We start from the raw sequence: 19,829 nt of genomic DNA on the forward strand, positions 1-19,829 counted from the left end.
TCTTTTGTCATTTGTAGCTAATGAGTTCCTAAGTGAGAAAAAAGTGTTTGTTTTGGTTATGACCTGTTTAATGACATCACTTCTTGCCTAATGACATCATTTCCAGCCCTCAGCAGGCATCATGAATGCTATGTGGCCCTCTGTGTGAAATGAGTTTTATACCCCTGCTATCAAATAGACAGTTGCCCTAGAAGCAGAGCCACAGAACCCAGAAGAGTTTTTCAGCAATGTTCAACTTCTGTGCTCCAAAGTCCCGTGGCACACCTGTGGACCTTTCGTGGCGCACGGTCGTGGCACACAGTTGAAAATTGCTGATCTAGAGGGTCCTTCTCCCCAAAAATGACTGCTCTAGGGAGAAGCTGCTGGTCTAGCACTGTTCCCCAGACCACCCTGCATGTGGAAATTCCTGACCCCAGTGTTTCTCAAACACTGTGTTTGACTCAAAACACTCAAAAGTGGGTTGCGAGCCAATTTCAGGTGGGTCCCCATTTATTTCATTATTTTATTTTTAATATATTAGACTACCATGGTGTGTGACTGCATTTGGGGAAATGAAACAGACCTGTTCTTTTAACAAGCTACTATGTATATTATTTAACAGATAGTAAATGGGACTTACTCCTGGGTAAGTGTGGGTAGGATTGCAGCCTAGAATTGTGAAAAATTTTCCTGCTTGTTGATGTCACTTCTGGTCATGACATCACTTCCAGTGGGTCCTGACAGATTCTCATTCTAAAAAGTGCGTCCTGGTGCTAAATGTTTGAGAACCACTACCTGGCCCCATTCATTCTCCCCCCCCCCCCACAACTCATTCCACTCAATATTAGGATGGCCCAATGGAAAATTCACAGTCATCCAGCGAGGTCGGTTTTCAATCAGTGCTGTTTGTCTCATGTCAGTAAAGCTCAACATCCATGAGGAAGGAATGTCATCAGGAGGGCAGCTGATGGAGAGGAACAATTTATAGCTTTAATATCAACCCCAATCTAGTATTGTCTACGGCAAGAGGCAATATTGGACTTCTCCGGGACTGAATTTTGCCATCCCCGCAGCTACACGAGCATGCAAGGTTCCCTTGCAGTATTGGGGTGAAAAGTTGAGTTGTAAACATTTTCAAACTCTCTGGTGGGTGGCGGTCTGTTGTTTTAAGGTTATTGGGGTTCCCGGCTACACTCCTGTCGCCAGGGTTAGAATAAATAGAAGCAATAGAGTGGGAGATAGAAGGCGCTTAATTATTTATTTGAGCATTACAGACTGAAATTGCTTTTTGATTTAAAGCCTCCAAGCCGGGGCCGGGTTTTTGGAGAGGAGAAAGCCGTGCGCGCCTCCTCAAATTGTCTAGGGTGGCATAAATGTCTGTGAGCGACTGCCATTCCTGGGTAGGGTAGAATTGGTTTGTTCCCTTAAAATTTTTTACATTTTAACTGAGGACCCATTCTGTTTTCCAGAGAGAAGGAAGGCCTTAAAGAGAAGAAAGGGGGCAGGGAAACAAAATAAATAAATAATTTTTTTTCTTGTGGGAATATTGTAGGAAGAATGATTTGTTCCCTTTAATTATAAAAGTATATGTTGGTTTGTGGGAGGGGGAAAGGGGGGCCTGCAACTGGCAGGAAAAAAGAACAGGCAAACCCTGTCCTGTCTCAGCAGGAGAGTTTTATTTTCAGTTTGTGTGAAAGTCAATTAAAGGAGGCGATCAGGTTGGGGCAAAGGCATTTTAATAAATAATCTCCACCTTCTGTTAATAACAATTTACATTAACTTCAGCTAAAAGGATTTTTTTTTTTAAACAGTCAAATCAAATTAACAGTCCATCCCATTCGGCTGCTTGTTTACCTTTTCCCTCTCTCTCTTGGCTCAATAAACATTTGCCCCTGGCCAAGTCCGCTGTATCCCTCCCAAGTTTGGAGTGAAACACGTATACCCTGGGGTGGTGCAAGCCTAAAAACAGCCTCAAATTACTTCTTGTTGATTCTTTTTTTTTTTTTTTTTTTTTTTGCCTTTGGTTTACAGAATCAAGTTAAATGTTTTCTGTTTCAGTTGAAATTAATTTAAAGCATCCAAGCTGGGGCCGCATTTTTGGAGTTGAGAGAAGCCGTGTGCACCTCCTTGCGCCTAGGGTGGCAAATTAACTGTTTCCATTAAGAATGGTTTCTATGACAGTGTTTGGGCACTCTCCAGCCATGTAAAGAGCCATGTAAAGCCATGTAAAAGCCATGGGCTCTTTACACTTTCAAGTACAGGCATCTGTCCGTCGCCCCTGTATCCATTGATCTGATATCCACAGATCAGGTTATCTGCGGTTCTCCATGGGGTCTCCAGGAATCTGCATCAATAGATCACCCAAAGAGATTTTAAGAGGACATTCAGGAATTTCCAGCGATACATCACGTTGGAGAGTCCACTTCAGTCTGATTTGGCAACTCTAAATACGCCCCACTTCCAAGGCCCTTAGCCACCACTTCTACTCCTTCCCACCTCAATCCCCTTTGCACCTTGGGCAGAAACAGGAACGGCCAAGCAACGCTCCCCCAGGCTTGGCCTGGGCTTTGCCAGCTGCAAACCCCTAATTTAAAGAGTTGTTAATAGTTTGTCTTGGCTATTAGGGTGGCTAAAATGAAAAGCATCAGCCTTTCCTTGAAATTCTCTATAGAAAAAGATTCCACTGCTTCCCTTGACATGTTCCACTGGAAATGTTTGTCAAATCATTAGGAAGACCTTACCAGACCTTACTCTACATATGTTCACTCTATATCTGTCATCCTTGAACACAAGGCCTGGGGGCTGGATGCGGCCCCCAAAAGCTCTTTATTCAGCCCTCGCACTCTTCCCCCACCACCATCAGCTGCTCTCGGCTGCTGAGCTATGGTGAGGTGTCACTGCTGAAAGGGCAACCCACATGGAAATTAGGCTCTCACATATCTTGAAAATATGATCAAGATTTGCATATTTTTTCTTCTGTAATATGCAACTAATGAGTTCCTAAAAGAGAAAAAAAAAGTGTGTATTTCTTCTGGTCATGATCTGCTTAATGACTTTACTTCCTGCTTAATGACATCATATTCAGCCCTCAGCAGGCATCATGAATACTATTCGGCCCTCTGTATGAAACAAGTCTGACACCCCTGCTCTAATGCAAACTCATTGCCTCCAGTCCTATCAGAAGCAGATCGGAGGCATGAATATTTTCTCGTTTCTTCCTAGGGCTCTTTTAAATGTGTAAAATCTGTCATCGTAATGTAAATTGTCATTTCTCTAGGCTGAATCCTGCTCCTCCAGTCTTTCCTTATAAGATTTGGTTTTGAGATCTCTTACTTTCCTTGCAGCACTTCTCGGGACCCACCCCTATTTGCCAACATCCCTCATAAACCACAGTCTCTAAAAATGAACACATACGCAAATTCAGCATGGCTGGGTTAATCCTGCTTCTCAGAGATGGTAGCAGCTGTTGGTCTGGTTCAGGATTGGCTGAGGGTACTAGGGTATTTCTGTCCTGGACACTTGTGTACTGGTTTAATGTGTCCCAGTCACTGTCATCCCTGGACATCTGCATTTGGGGTTTTTAAATGTGTCCTGGTCATTTAAATCTCACTATAACTAGGCAACAAACCCTATGTTATATACCGTAAGCCTCTTATCCCAGTCCTAACCCTAACCCTTCTTTTGCATTTTGAAAATAAAAAAGTACATCTAATATAAAACAGCAGCTGTTACCCTGCACATGCCTGATCTCATCTGATCTCGGAAGCTAAGCAGGGTCAGGCCTGGTTAGTACTTGGATGGGAGACCGCCTGGGAATACCGGGTGCTGTAGGCTTCTACCATAGTCTTTCGAGACTGAAGGTTGCCAACCAATATAAAACTATATACAGGTTGGCCCTCAATATCCATGGGGGATCTGTTCCCAAACCCCCTCTCCCTGGATACTGAACCAGCAGATACTGAGATCCATGTTGGGGGGTTCCAAATACTCCTAGATGCAAACATCCAGAGTTGTTCTGAGGCACAGGTAAGCCATGTGAGGCCTCCATGTACGTCAGAAGGCCCCCGCCCCCGAGGCTTCTGAGAGGCTCTTCGGGTTCTTCACCAAACCAGAAGTGCCTCTCAGAAGCCTCTGGGAGGCCTTCTGAGGTCCAGGGGGGGCATGCATGTCCACGCTACTCCTCAGAACACCTCTCAGGCACAACCAGAAGGCACTTCTGGTCACATCTGGGAGGTTTGATGAGGTCCTCCAGACATGGATTGGTACTCACAGTCAGTCAAATCCATGGGTCCTTAATCTATGGATCAGGGGGACCAACCGATTTATTAGTTTGTCTGTACAAATGTCCAGGACACAAAAAGATGAAAATGTCCAACACTGGGTTGTATTTGACTGAGACACAGTTACCCAGGATACAGAGTGGTCCTGCCTCTTTGCAGGTCCACCTGACTGCGCTGACTCCTGAACCTTCAGTACTACAGGCAGCCCATTGTGCTGGACTGTGCCCTGGAACTCAACAGCCTGATATTTCCCATGATGTAGAGAGACTGTCACGTTTAATGGCATTAGCCTTTTGTGCCGTAGCATCTCTTTGGTGGCTCATGAATAGATTGCAACTTTATTGTCAAGGCTGAAGACCTGTATCACCCTCATATACAGCCACACCTTGCGCTTTCATCTGGTTAGGAACCAGAGCATGGATGAAAGTAAAAAATGGTTGAATTTTTTCAGAGCCTTATGTAGCTTGCACATTTATTTTGGATCGCAAAAGACATAAATAACTAAGGGCGCAATCCTAACCCCTTATGTCAGTGCTTTCCAGCACTGGCATAGCTGTGCCAGTGGGATGTGTGCTGCATCCTGCAGTTGGGTGGCACTCACAGAGGCCTCCTCAAAGTAAGGGAATGTTTGTTCCCTTATCTCAGAGCTGCATTGCTCTTATAGTGCTGGAAAGCACCTAAGGGTGCAATCCCTTATGTCAGTGCTCATGGGTGTCACTCATGGAGGCCTCCTCAAAGTAAGGGAATGTTTGTTCCTTTATCTCAGAGCTGCATTGCCCTTATGTCAGTGCTGGAAAGCACCTAAGGGTGCAATCCTATCAGTGCTTTCCAGCAGTGGCATAGCGGTGCCAATGGGACATGTGCAGCGTCCTGCAGTTGGGTGTCACTCATGGAGACCTCCTCAAAGTAAGGGAATGTTTGTTCCCTTACCTCGGAGCTGCATTGCCCTTATGTCAGTGCTGGAAAGCACTGGAAAGTGCTGGAAAGCACTGACCTAAGGGGTTAAGATTGCACCCTAACTATATAACACATGTGAATGCATGCAAAACCTAACTAAAGCGAAATAAAATAAAACAAACATAAGAACATCAACGAACATCATGGAAGGTTGAATGAGATCAGACGAAAGAGGAAAGCAGGAAAGTGGACGAAATTTGAAATGTGGTTATAATTGAAAATGGCTGAAAGAGCAAAGAGATGAAAGTTGAGGTATTGCTGTATTGGTCAGAGTCTGGATCATTGTGGGGGAGAAGGTGCGAAACTGGCACAGTCACCAACCAGTCTTACCCAGTATTACTTTATATTGCTTTGTGTCCCCAAACAGACAAAAGAAAATATTTCTTTACTCAGTGTGTGGTTGGTCTGTGGAACTCCTTGCCACAGGATGTGGTGACGGCATCTGGCCTGGACGCCTTTAAAAGGGGATTGGACAGGTTTCTGGAGGGGAAACCCATCACAAAAACCCATCACGAAAACCCATCACAAAAACCCTCCAGAAAACTCATCTGGAGGGTTACAAGCCATGATGTGTATGTGCAACCTCCTGATTTTAGAAATGGTCTGTCAGAGTCAAGGGAGGGCTCTAGGACGCAGCTCTCTTGTTATCTGGTGTGCTCCCTGGGGCATTTGGTGGGCTGCTGTGACATACAGGAAGCTGGACTAGATGAGCCTATGGCCTGATCAGTGGGGCTGTTCTTATGTTCTTATCCATTAGGCAGGGATGGAGGCAACAACCAGATCTGCAGATAGTAATTTGTATTTATTTATATATTCTATGAATTATTTAAGTCTATATACCATTTTGAAACACAAAGTTCTCAAAGTGGCTTACAAAAGAAAGGCATAAAGTGGTTTCCTATCCCAAAGAGTATATTCTACCTTTCTATCATTAGTGTGGTGCCCCCTCCCAGGTATATTTTTGTGATCTTGGTCTCTCCTTTGGATCCTTTCAGCCCTTTTCCTTGCTAAAATCATGTGATTCGTCAGGTTCAGTTCTCATCTGTAGTTTGTTGCACTCAGGAGATGCAGTTGATGTTACTGAGCAATGAAGGAAGCCAATTAAGTTGAGGTTCCTCTGTTTCATCCTTCAGTAGCAAACATGTTGCCTGCTCAAGATCCATCCACAAAGCCCCCAGTGAAACATCAATTGTCTGTTTGGCTCTGTTGTGTATTTGAGCGCTCGTGTTTTTGTAACCCTAAAAAGGAAAACAACCCCCTGATTCTCCTTTTCCCCCACTTGCACTCCCGCGGCCGTGCCCCAGGCGCTTACTTTTGAGAAGCAATTTGACAAGTTATCAATATTAATCTGTCTTGAGTTGTGTAATAGCCCATTGGGGATTCTTGCAGGCTGGCAGGGTAACCCCACGCTTGGTGTGGGTCACTGGCATAATTGAGGCCAGACCAGCAATTGACAAGTAATTTGACAAGTCAGTGGGGAGAGGCTTTAAGGGGTGCCTGGGTAAAAAGAGGGGGGCCTGGAGCTGACCACCCTGGGTCATCTTGTGTTTCCTTCTCTTCAGTCAATGGAAGTGATCAATGAGACCACAGAAGCTCTTTAATTGCAAATGAGCCTGGTTTCCCTTTTGCGTTCTTGTGCTGTCTGCAATTCTGTGCGAATCAGTGATTTCCTCTTCCTCCCTTCTCCAGGCAGCAGGGTCAGCCTGAGCAGAGCGAATGCTATTAACACGCTGATGTACAGTCCCTTTTCTCCTCCCTCCCTTCCAACCCCCCCCCCCCAAATCTGGGAATCATGGGGCGTGCAGTTGATGACCAAGAAGCGTCCTCTGCTGATCAATCTGTGCGGTGAGCAGTAATAGTTCATTCTCCACAGCAATCCCAGGGTTGACATGTGCTATGTTTCAGTAATTGATTTTTATATTAGCTTCATTTTGAGATGTGTAAATCCCTATATTGCTCACAGCAGCCTTCCTGTCCTACCCAGAGTGAATGAGGCTGAATCGTGGGGGCATCCTTCATGCCCTGACAGCTCCTGCAATTTCATTTCTCCATCTAATTCATTCTAGAAATGCACACTCATGCATGCACAGGGACAAACAGGCATGCACACTCTGTGAGCATCAGCCCCTCTGTTTCTTTGACCATCCCTCTGCCTAATGTTTTGCAGCACTGATTAGGGGATGCTTTTAGGGGGCAAGATTCTGTTGGAGAAGGACGGCCATTATCCAAACAAACAGGAGGTAAAATCAGCTGACACCGTTTCAGAGCATGTCTTGGGTATGAATCATGTTACTGGAGGAGCATGATTGCGGCCTCACTGTGGCTGCATTCCACATTACTCCAGAATTTATTTATTTATCTTGAATAAATAAGAATGATTTGCCTGGAATGATTTTCAGCTTGTCAGCTCTCATCAGGCCTTCCCTGACTCTAGATGATTCAACATGTCCACAGCTTCTCCACCTAGGGAAGGCCACAAAATGGGTGCCCCTCATGTATCGGCGACAACTCACACCATAGATAACCTCTAGTAGTGGTTTTATGTAGGTGTTGAATGACAGAAACCTGTGAACGAAATGAAACACTTGCCCATCACTGCCTTAGCTCCCAAGGGGCACTGTGCAAGAGCCTCCAGTGCGATCTGCCTGCCCCACACAATTCTGTAGTTGAATGAAACACACTTCTGGTTTTCACAAAACCAGGCCTCAAACCACCTCCTGGATGCAGGTGATGCCCGACACCCACCCACAGATTCAATTATCTGCCCCCGGGGGGGGGGGGAGGTGCCGGAAATGGAAGGTCCAACTGTGTGTGTGTGTAATATAGCAGTGCACTAAAACAAGCATGCCACACCATCCCCTTGTGTAGTAATGGAGCCTAAACACCTGACTAATGATACATTTACAATTTGCATTTGAGGTGTGGGTAAGAGAGGTGGATCACCAGTGTGTTTGCTACTTTCTCAACCATATTTTCAGATGTGGGATGTTGGCATGTGCTGCAATTTCAAAGAACTATTTTTCTGTCTTTTTCCCCCTTTCTCTCTTTCAGTTCTCTGTCCTATGCTGTGCTCAGATTTTTTTTTTTCCCCCTGAAGGAAGTGGTCATTGCTCTTCTGGAGGGAGGTCAACCTCATCGTCTCACCTGTGCTTTGACAGCCATAGAGAAATCTATAGAAACAGCTCTCTGTAGAAACAGCATCTCCCTCACTATTGCGTGACCATTCTGGAGGAAAAATGATGTCGTACCACATGGAAGTCACTCTAAACCACTGGTTCCCAATCTGTGGTCCGTGAGACTCTGAGAAGTGTTCTGTGAGGTCTCTGGAGGGGGAAAAAAACACCCCCTGATCACTTCCAGTGTCTCACTGAGCAAGCAATCTCTTGCAGACCACCAAAGAGGGTGGAGAACAGACCAGCCACAGCCGCTAAAATGTCAGCTGTGACTGTGGGCAGTCCGTTCTCTCAGACAGTCTGTGGAGGAGTACTTGGGAAATGTACCGCCCGAGAGGGTGGAGACCAGACAACCCCCCCCCCCCCATACACACACACAGTCACATGTGGTCCATGAAGATTCCAATTTTTGCCTCAGTGGTCCACAGGCTTGTAAAGCTTGGGAACCACTGCTCTAAATGGTATGAGTTCCATATGCACTGTTACAGCACATGAATTACTGGGTTACTTGACATGGAATGACCTGCCTCCAATGCGCATGATAAAGCTGACAAATGATACAGGTCATTGTGTAACTACACAACGAATCCCAAGGCAATTTGGATAGAAGCCCCTCCTTCCCAAGCAATTGTTGAATTCTCTGCCCCACTCCTGCAGTCAGAGGTGTAACTGGGGCGGAACCTGAGGGGCAACTGCCCTGGGGACGCAAAGCTGCCAGCACCTCCTCCTGGGAGAATCCGGAAGTTACTGCCTTGCGTGCGCTAAGTGTGGTTGTCCTGGAGAAGAGGGCACTCGCTGTGGCAGTTTCATGCCCCTGTACCTTCAAAGGGGAGCCTCCACAGGAGAAGGAACCCCCTTCTCCAGGGAGAACCCAGAACTGATGTCACAGTGTCACTTGACGTCACTGCCCTGGGTGCTGCCAGGGCTTCTCGTTCTATCTCTTCCTGCGATTGACAGCGGTGTTCTGCCTTCTCCAAGAAACCTTTTTCTAGGGACCTTAGAGTATGAGGTGAGCATTTTTGGTTCTGCTGATCCCTTTTGTTTTTTACAGTTTAAGTCATTTCTGTCCAACGTTGCATATACGCAACAGGGAACAAATGTGTACACCTGTGGGCTGGGCAGAAATGGGTTTTAATCTGTTTCTCGCTGGTATAAAGGCAAGAATGGAAAATGTGTTGATTTCCAGAGAAGTAAATTTGGGGGAGTTAGAACTCGGTCGGCTACACAGGAGTTAGATAACCACCAGCAATAACTTCACAAGGTCTTGTCTCTCAGTCCCTGGGAAGCCAGCAGAATGTTCTGAGATCCCCAAGAATTCCTTTAAACAGTTCGCTTTATCTCTTCGGTTTTGTGTTGACTTTGTCACACTATCAAAAGCACGTTATAATTTGCTTTGTGTGGGTAATGCTCTTTTCAAGTTAGTATTTTTTAAATCCGGTAATTGTATTGTGCCACATTACCTTTGGGGCAAAGGTAATCTTTCTGGTGTGTTTCTATCTGGTGTGCTCCCTGGGGCTTTTGGTGGGCCGCTGTGAGATACAGGAAGCTGGACTAGATGGGCCTATGGCCTGATCCAGTGGGGCTGTTCTTATGTTCTTATGTTCTTAAAGGGGAAGAGCCAAGCAGGGTGTCTGTTCTTAAGAGGAATAACAATAATTGAAGTTCAGGGCTTGTCCTCACTTAAGAGTGAACACCAAGTAGCCGTTTAACTCTTAACAGTGAATAGCTGTGCATGTGTGCAGGAGAGAGACGGCAGTCATGACACCAGCTTTTGGGGGACCCAGGGCAAAAAACCGTCATCCTCTCCAGTTATGCAAGAATCCCACATATCAGTTGCCCCTGGCATAGACACCAATCTTCTAAACATCACTACTCACAGCTACAGCAGCAGCAGTGAGTAGGACTATCTTGTCTGCCAACTTGGCTGGGTTCTTGTTTGCCAGCTGCCCAGTTTCTGGTTAGTTTTCCCAGCTGGGCACCATCAGTGATACAGTCATACCTTGCACTTTCATCCGGTTAGGGACCAGAGCATGGATGCCAGTCCAAAACAGATGATTGTCAAAGCAGAGCCTTATGGAGCTTGCAGGTTTATTATGGCCAGTGAAAACCGTAAACAGCTAACTATATAACACCTGCAATGTGTGCAAAACTCAAAAAGAAATGAAAGAAAAATAAGCATATGAATGTTGTGGAATGTTGGATGAAATTGGAAAAAAAGAGGAAAGCGCATGCATAAAATTTGAAGTGTTTTTATAATTGAAAACGGCTGAAAATGCAAAACGATGAGAGTCAAGTGGATGAAAGTCGAGGTACGGCTGTATCTGGCTGGGACAACTTAACTGGGCAGTGGACACCCTCTGGCATGCGCTAATTTTATTTGTGCACAGCTTTGGTAGCAAAAATGTGGTCCCACATCATATGTTTCAACCCATGTCTAGAACTGCAGGCAGACGCTTTTGGAAAGTAGTATGTTAACACTTGCTGGTGCACCCACCATCTGAACAGCATGTGTTTGGAGCTCAGACCTTCCTGCATTCACACTGGGTCCTGATCTGTCCCCCAAGCAGATGCTGGCTGGGTGGGAGACCTTTGAGCAGGGCTAGGGGAGGAATGAGGTCTTCAGGACCCAGACCGCCACTCCCAGGCTCCACCTCCCTTCCTGGAGAGCAGATGTATATTAAAGGGGCAACCGTCTGACATGGAGTCTTGCCTGCTGCTCGCTTGTGGCCATTGCTGAGGCTCAGAGAGCCCCAGGTTCCCGTCCTCAGCACTAGATCAAAGTGTACTGGCTTATAGAATATATGCAGCTGCCTCTTACGCATCTCAGTGGAATCCAGACAAGGGTCTATTTCAGCCTTGCTTGGAGATGCCAAGGATTGAATTTGGAACTTTCTGCATGCAATGCAGGTGCTGTGCCACTCTGGCTGGCAGGCTCAGCCGACAGGCTGGGGCTGAGGTCTGTGGCCTCTGTGAGCCGACCATTCCCCACTCCTCACGGTTGGAATTGGAGCTCAGGGCAGGGGTTACAACTCACACAGGGCATACAGATGGTTCTCCGCAGATGCACAGAGCACTTTTCTCTGCCCTTGCCAACACGGGGAGAGCCTTGCTGGCCTACGTGGCTCTCATTGATTGAATCATGGCCATTTTGTGCATTAGCAGGAAACAGATTTGTCTCTTGGCAGCACCATCTGCTTCCAGACTCAGCAGATAGATGGCTGCCTTTGCAAAAGCATGTGGATCAGCCCTCCTTTCTCAGAATGTTGGATTCTGATCTGTGTCTGCGGCAAGCCAAGGAAATGTTTTGCCACCCCCCACTCACCCCCCCATTTCCTGTGGTCCTATGCTAAACGTGCCACCCAGGTATCCCAGCAGAGAACAGCGGCTCGCTGAGTCCGCGTCTGCTGCTGCCGCTGGCAGGGCTGCCTTCTTCGTGTGTAACTGCCAGGCTTCCAATCACAGCGTGTTAATGTTAAACAAACAGAACAGGGTGTTGGCGTTTTTTGGAGGGGTTCCCCATCAAACAGCATTAGAGGGCAGGCAGGAGGCCGAGGCGAGTGATTTTAGTTTATGTCTACACACACAGGCGTATTCTGGGTCTTTCTCCGTAAACAAGACCAGTCAGATTTGGTTTCTCAGAAGCGTTGATTGGCAGGGACTGAGGATCACCCACAAAAATGCTCGCGTTGCCAGCAAGGTTGCGGATTCCACAGTCAGGCCATGCCAGGAGTCATGTCATGTTCCATATTCTGGGATGCTGCTTGGCAGAGAAAAAGTGCGGTACGTAGGGAGTTGCTTCCTACTGAGTCAGAGCGTTGGTTTGCCTTGTTCATGCACAGACTGGCAGCTATGCTCCAAGATTTCAGACAAGGGTCTTTCCCAGTCCTTCCTGGGACTGCTGAGCTACAGTGAGCAATGTGGTATGTTCTCCTTGTGCATGCATTAGATCTAAATATAATATTCTGGAGAGCCAGGATGGTGTAGTGGTTTGAGAGTTGACCTGGAAAATCCCTTCCACCCTGAGCTCTTTGGAGGAAGGGCAATGTGAAAATAAATACATGTCTGGTAGAGGAATTTCTGTTAACTCTGTAATCCTGTGCACATTGATCAAGGAGTAAGTTCCATTAAAGTCAGTAGGGCTTCCCTCTGAGGGTTGCACTGTTTTAGAAACATAGTGGTGGGACATGCCACCAGACTTCATGGAAGTGTTCATGAGGAGGTCCAATCTTTGTTGGATTTAGTGGACCATTCATTCACATAGAGTGTAGGGAGAGTTAAAATTTCTTTATCCAACGTGTGATTAGTCTGTGGAACTCCTTGCCATAGGATGTGATGATGGTGTGTGATTTAGATTCTTTTAAAAAGGGGTTGGGGAGATTTCTAGATCATAAGTTGCAAGCCATGATGGATTTGTGCAGCGTCCTGGTTTTAGAAGTAGGCTACCTCTGAATGCCAGGTGCAAGGGAGGGCACCAGGATGCAGGTGTCTTGTTGTCTTGAGTGCTCCCTGAGGCATCTGGTGGGCCACTGTGAGATACAGGAAGCTGGACTAGATGGGCCTATGGCCTGATCCAGCAGGGTTCTTCTTATGATTTTCACTTTCCTGCTAACTTTATGGGCACTATATGGGAGACCAGTGTTTCTATGGCATTCTCTCAAGTTCTGGAGGGGCAAATAAAAAGCTCAATTTTTAGAAATAGGGATGTACAGTCTGCACACAAGGAAATGGCACAGCTCTGTGTGTGTGAGAGAGAGAGAGTGTGTGTCTGTTCCCCCACCACCACCACCACCGAAAACTCACAAGCCGGCTATTAAATAATTAACGTGCCCAATGGGACGAGGGGAATCAAAAGCTGTTGTGTTCCAAAGTTTTCTCTGGCTCTGGAACGCTCAGCACACTGTGTATTCTGGCACCTCGGAGCGAGATTTCATCCCTCCTCCTGCCCCCCTGTTATTATTCCCTATGTGCGCTGGACCGGGAAGTGGTGTTCCCAGCCCAGCAGGGGAATGACTGTTATTTCAGACCAGGAAGGGGGGGGAGGAACAGCCTGTTGCCTGATTGATGTTTGTTTTTCATGGACAGACACCAAACCTTCATTAGAGCAACGGAAGGTTTGTGCGGGGCAGAGGGGGGAGCCGGCACACTTAAGGGGGCCATTGTGCCGGTGCGCCCTCCCCTTTCTTGACTTCTGTGAATGTCCTGCCTGTGCTGCGTAGACTCCAGTGACTCAAATAAAATATACACGCCTTGGAGGGATTTCAGGAAGGGCTTTGTGGGAGAGGGAGAGCAAGAGGAAAAAGACAATCCTGTTTAATTTTACAGTAATTAATTGCACATGTGCACTCTCTGCCGGGTGCCCAGATGGGTTTCAGAGAGGAGCACGGGAGGGCAGGCAGTGCATTATGTGCAAGGAGCCACACAGTGTCAAGTCCAAGGCCATCTTTTCTGCCTTTTCTGGTTCTTGGGACTTCTGTAATGCATGTTATACATCCACACTGATTTAGAAAGGACCTGCAGGAGGAGTGGGAAGAGAGAGAATAAGATTAGGGAAGACTCCACTCTATTCATCAGGCCCAGGATATATTTATTTATTTATCTAGTTCACATTTGTGAGAGGCAGAAGCCCACAGTAACAAAAGATGACTGTTTCACTTTCAAATGCACTAGTGGGACATTGAATATATTATCAGGATTGCTACCCATGAACCTTGGGCGTATTGATGGAAGCTGAATTTTCTGTTCACCCAAAGAGGTCAGTTATAGCCCATGGTGTTTAGGGAATTTTGGGAAATTCCTTTAAATGGCATTTTGAATGGAAGTTTGCAAATCTCTCCCCCCCACCACTACCATGTAGAATAATGATCGGTATTGACTGTGGGGCCCAACGGCTTTCCATGCTGTCAACTTAAGCGCTGTAGCAGTTGAAGCTAGACATAAACAGGAAGAGTCCTTTGCCCCGTCTTTGATTGCCAATAGCTGGTTGGGCAGATGACGTGATTGATATTTGAACCGATGTGTGAATTAGCAGAGGTGGGGGGGGAACGGGACACAGCTGCCGTATCCAACATCTCTAGAAATTCATTGCAGTTCTCTTTCAAACCGCAGAATGCAGATGTGCCGTCACAGCATTTTGCAAATTGTGGGTCAGGACCCACTAGGTGGGTCACAAGCCAATTTCAGGCGAGTTGTGTAGCACCTAGCTCAGATGCCATTGAAAAGACAGGGCACAGAGTGTCTGGACAAGATGGGCTCCTGGTGGGAGAGAGACGTGGTGCTTTGCCCTGAATAGCTGGGAAGATGGGATGCTGGAAAGGAGGGAGGGCTGTGTGGTTGGGGAAGGATCCAAGCCTGCCTTCTGCTTTGACTTCTGAGCTGGAATGTTTGAATTCCAAGCCATGCGAAATAACAGCACAAGCAGGCTGTATAATGAGACCTTTGGCTGATCGTGGCCTAAACTGATGATGTCACTTCCAGCCATAACATCATTTCTAGGTTAATAACATCACTTCCAGTGGGTCCCGACAGATTGAAATTATAAAATGTAGGGTCCCTTTGCTGAAAATTTGAGAACCACCGTGCTATAATATTACTGGATCTTCTCAAAAAACATTCCTGTTGAATCTCTGATAGTAAAAACCAGGGAGTCTCCTAGGATCTTAAAGACCAGCCTGGGTATTGTGGCATTTAATGAAAGTGTGTGTGTGTGGGAGAGAGAATGTGTGTGTGTGTGTGTGTGTGTGTGTGTGTGTGTGTGTGTGTGCAAGCAATATGTTGCATGATCTAATCAGAGCCTGAGTGCCCCCCCCCTCTCGCTGGAGCCTAAGAGGTCATTTGGGGCTAGGCACACCCAGTTCAAGCAGGCTACTTGATCTATCCTTCATTCAGAATGTTGTGGTCAGGCAAGGGAGCGCGATACCATAGTCTTTCGAGACTGAAGGTTGCCAACTGGTCAGGCAAGGATTTGAAACAGAAAGCAAAGTCTCCTGGTGCAGAAGTATTCATGCATTCATCTTGAAGGCAATGTCTTAAAAATACAGTTGGCCCTTGTTATCCACGAGCTTGGCATCTATGGAGCTCGTGCTTCTGCCACTTCCAGTCATGTCCGGAGGTGATCTGTGGCACAGGGGGTTCTGTGGCGCATTGGTTCCAAGTTTGTGGGCACCATTGTGATTCTTGAAGGCCAACCCTTGTTGGCTTCACTTGCCAATTTCTTTGATATGTGGTGAGTTTCCCACCCGCCATGGAATGACTGCCCCTTCTCATTCTCTCCAGTTTGACCGGCTAGCTCTTCTGGAAAAGTAAGCGAACGCTTTTGCTTCTCCTGCGTAGGGAGCGTGGCCGCGTGGAAAGCAAGGGGAGACAGATGTGGTCTCGTTCCAAGGTCTGTTTGCTGGCCTGCCTTCCTGGGAAGAAATAAAGCTTCCTTTTTTGACTTTTTCAATATCAACACAAACTTGTCACATTAGAACAGTCTCTGAATGTTTAGTTACATTGTGATAAGCTTGGATTTTAACATTTCCTCTTGGCCCGCGGTCTGTATGTTTTTAATTTTTTAAACGTAAACGTTAATATTTGCAAGTGGAAACGACGATGGCTGCGGAATGAATGAGGCCCTCTAAAAAAGGAATGAAGTAGTTTCTATAGGTTTTGGGATCTCCTGTGCAAAAAGGGTAGATTGTGTGCTGATAGCTTGCAGATGAATGAAGTCAGTGTCCTATCTAGCCCCATCAATCATGACTAATTAGCAGGCATCCTGAATCTCATGAGTGGTAGGGGGGAGCGGTATATTCTAGCCCTGCTGTCTAAACTCAGGGACAGACCTAATAGAATTTGGTGTTGTAGGTTCATGAATTACAGTGTCCGAAGCCAAACATAATAATTTGAATTGCTTCTGAACCAGCATTGATTAACTCAGTGCTGTAACTCCTGAATCCAGTGTTTATGTTGGTGCTGCCTAAAATAACATTGGGCATTTGTGCTGCAGCCTCACGTTTATTGATTCTTGCTTGGTGGTTACAGTTGGCCTTATGACTTTGTCCACGATGACTATGTGAGAGCTGAATGCAGGAAGGCACATCAGTTCCCTTGGTGGGCTGCAGACTACAGCTTTTGGGTGTTCAGTAGTTCAAACTCTACCCAAGTGATTTCACCATATAATGTTCAATGTTCCTAGTAGTGCTGCTCTTTGTAATTGTTCAGTTGTTATCTTGTCAATGCCTATATTGACAGACATTTCTTGGGGCCTTGAGGACTGCACCAAATGACAAAAGGGGTGTTGGTTGTTTTCTTTCCCCAAAGGGACTGTATTTCAATTTCCAGATCTTTGTATTTTATGATCTTTTCCAATTATTTATTACCAATTCAATGATCTCCACATCAATAAGCATCACTTGTTTTTTTTCTCAAACACAGTTCTGTCACAACTACAGTTGGGGCATCTCCCTTATGAGGAAAGGCTGCAGCGTTTGGGACTTTTCAGTCTAGAAATAATGTGCCTAAGGCACATGACTGAGACATATAAAACTATGCAGGGAATGGATAAAGTAGATAGGGGAATGTTCTTTCCCCTCTCACACAACACCAGATGCAGGGGACATCCACTAAAATTGAGTATTGGGAGAGTTAGGACAGACAAAAAAAAATTTTTTTTACCTAGCATGTAATTAGTCTGTGGAACTCCTTGCCACCAGATGTGGTGATGGCATCTGGCCTAGATGCCTTTGAAAGGGGATTGGACAAATTTCTGGAGGAAAAGTCCATCACAGATTACAAGCCATGGTGAGTAGGTGCCAAGCTGCTGAAGCAGGCCATCTCTGAATGGCAGATGCAAGGGAGTTGCAATAGGATGCAGGTCTCTTGTTGTCTTGTGTACTTCCTGAGCATCTGGTGAGATACACTGTGAGATACAGGACACTGGGCTAGGTGGGCCTTTGGCCTGATCCAGTAGGGCTCTTATGATTTCTGTTCCAGTTTTTTTATCTATCTAGATTTGAAGTCCCAAAAGATTTTGACCTGCTCATTTTCTACCACCTTTTCAGGCATGGGCTCCCACCATTTCTTTATTGATGTTATTCCGTCAATAACACAAATTGCACAAATTCCAGTGGAGCATAGCAGTAACTTTATTGTGGCAGTTTTTGTAACCACTGTGTGCAATTTTGCTGCACGCACTAACAATGTGATGAATTGTTGCAGCTTTTTTTCTTTCTGGTGCCTACATTATTATTATTTTTTATTTTATTCACATCCAAATGACAACACAGCTGATAATGATCGTACACACACAAAAACCACAACATGTATCAGCTGGTAATTCCTCATCCACAAGGACATCTGCCTGACATCTAGGTGTAGATGAGGTACCAACGAAGGATGGACGCTGTGCCAATTATGGAGGTCTTCTGTAATTCGACTGGTGTTATTGCCAGGGCATCCAGTAGATGATGGTGATGATTATTAATTATGATTTTTAAAAATCTGGACCCACTTTTCTCCCACTTGGGGCCTCAAGGGGGCTTATGAAACTCCATTTTAAAAAATGTAAAAAAAAAAGTAACAGCAAAAAACAGCTCCACAAAACATCAACAGAATAAACCAGATAGGATAACAAAGAAATCAGGAAAATGTTTGCTGAAAAGGCCAGGTCTTTAGTCTCTTGTTGAAACGTTGGCAGGGAGGGGGCTAGGACACAGTAAGTGGCAGGTTGTTCCACAGGGTAGGGGCCATCACCAAAAAGACTGTCTCACATGTCACGGCCAGCCCATCCTCTAAAGATAGCAGGGTGTGCAAGAGAGCCCTCTCACCCAGATCCTGCAGGAGCTTCTCTTCTCTGAATAGAAGGTTCTGTTCACTGTTGCATCGTCTTCCTGTTGCTAGACCTGCTTTGGAGACGCACGTAGTCCTGTCTTGAACATCCATGTGGCTGAACAGGTTTGCTGCAGCTGTGCCCTACAGGTGCTGCTCCTCATTTTGAATTATAATTAGTGCATTCACGAATGCTAAACTGTTTGCTTTATTGCACTGAGGTGTTTCATCCTGGGATCGTGTGGGATGTGAGGAGAGGTACCTTTGATGTGTGTGCCTGCTTTTTTCCCCCCTTCTGTTTAAGCCGTAAAAACAAACCACAATAAAAGCGTTTTTAGAAGCCTCAAGGCTTCTGGTTCCACAGGAGAAGGTGGGAACCACAGAGTCCCACATTGCCCCACAGGGAGCCAAGCCATTAATCAAACTTGACCATAAATATGCAAGCAAGGACTTGCTATCTTGTTCTATCCTCCTTCGCTTGCACCTCTCAGGTCTGCAGTCCCAGATCTTAAGCGCTGGAACAGAACAGCACGTCCAAAGGAGCTGATGTGCTCAGCATCTACAATTCCTTTCCTGGGTGCTTATTAAAATTGCACAAACAAATAATTTCCTTTTCTCCATCTCCTTTAAGGAATTCTTCCACCTTTCCTATGCATTTGATTAATTTTCCTTTTAAAAAAAAACCTTCCTGGGCTTTGCAACAATAAAAGAAGAAAAAAGAAGATTCTGATATCAACAGAAATTCTTGTTTTGGAATTCATGGGAGAAGACCAAGAATGAGGCATACCCCGGGGGGCTTGTCCATGCGCATGCGGGTTTTGAGTGTGTTAAAAAGAGACTGTTTTGTTTCTTTCCTTGTTGAACATATAAATGCCCCAGGCATGAGCGTAGTCTTCAAATTACTTGTGAACATTTAGATGTCTTGTTTCTCGTTTTTCATGAAGCAGAGGGGAGTCAATCCCGCTAGTCATCGAGGGAAGGAGATAATAAAAAATTGGACTTGGAGGATCCTGCTTTGAAAATTAAAGCATGGTTGTTTCATAGGGAGAACTTTTTCTCCCTCCCTCCCTCCCTCTGAACAAAACATCCTTTGGCTAAAAGCTGGAACAGGACAGAGAAGCAATGCATTTGGTTCTTTCTCATTTTTGAGAAACATCACCGAGGTCCCATTGGTTCTTTCCGTGAAGCGCAATCCTAAGAATGACTAAGGCTGGCGCAAGTCCCTTGCACCAGGCTAGGAGGGTCACAAATGTGCCATAAGGCGTGTTTGCGCCTCCTCTAGAGCAAGCTGCACCAGCACACACTGGTGCATGGAGGCTGCATCCAGCCTCTGTGGTGGCTTGCGACTTGCAAGCTCGGCCAACACCAGGCTCTGGGGTGGGCAGGGAGGGAGGCATTCTGGGGCAGGGGGAGGGCGAGCAGAGGGCGGTCCCGGGGGCATTTGGGTGGGGAGCAGGAGATGGGGCTGGGATCCAGTGGCGTCACTAGGATTCGCGTCACTCGGTGCGAGAGGCCTGTCCGTCACCCCATGTAGTGGGCGGGGCAACGCCCCAGGTGGGCGTGGTGATGTACCATCACCCTAACCCACTGGTTTTTTGGCTGTACCTTTTGTTAGAACACAGATATTTCAGTGTGG

At 46.2% G+C, this 19,829-nt stretch overlaps 1 protein-coding gene and 1 pseudogene across 16 annotated transcripts in view; both read left to right on the forward strand.

Annotated features, from left to right (window-relative positions):
• FBRSL1 (fibrosin like 1) overlaps positions 1 to 19,829 on the forward strand; it is an 863,567-nt gene that overhangs the window by 766,074 nt on the left and 77,664 nt on the right. The gene's annotated exons all lie outside the window — the stretch shown is intronic.
• LOC136634593 (5S ribosomal RNA) lies at positions 3,697 to 3,813 on the forward strand (annotated as a pseudogene).

The sequence above is a fragment of the Tiliqua scincoides genome, chromosome 14, assembly GCF_035046505.1.
Source record: "Tiliqua scincoides isolate rTilSci1 chromosome 14, rTilSci1.hap2, whole genome shotgun sequence".
In the NCBI taxonomy this organism is placed as follows: Eukaryota; Metazoa; Chordata; class Lepidosauria; order Squamata; family Scincidae; genus Tiliqua; species Tiliqua scincoides.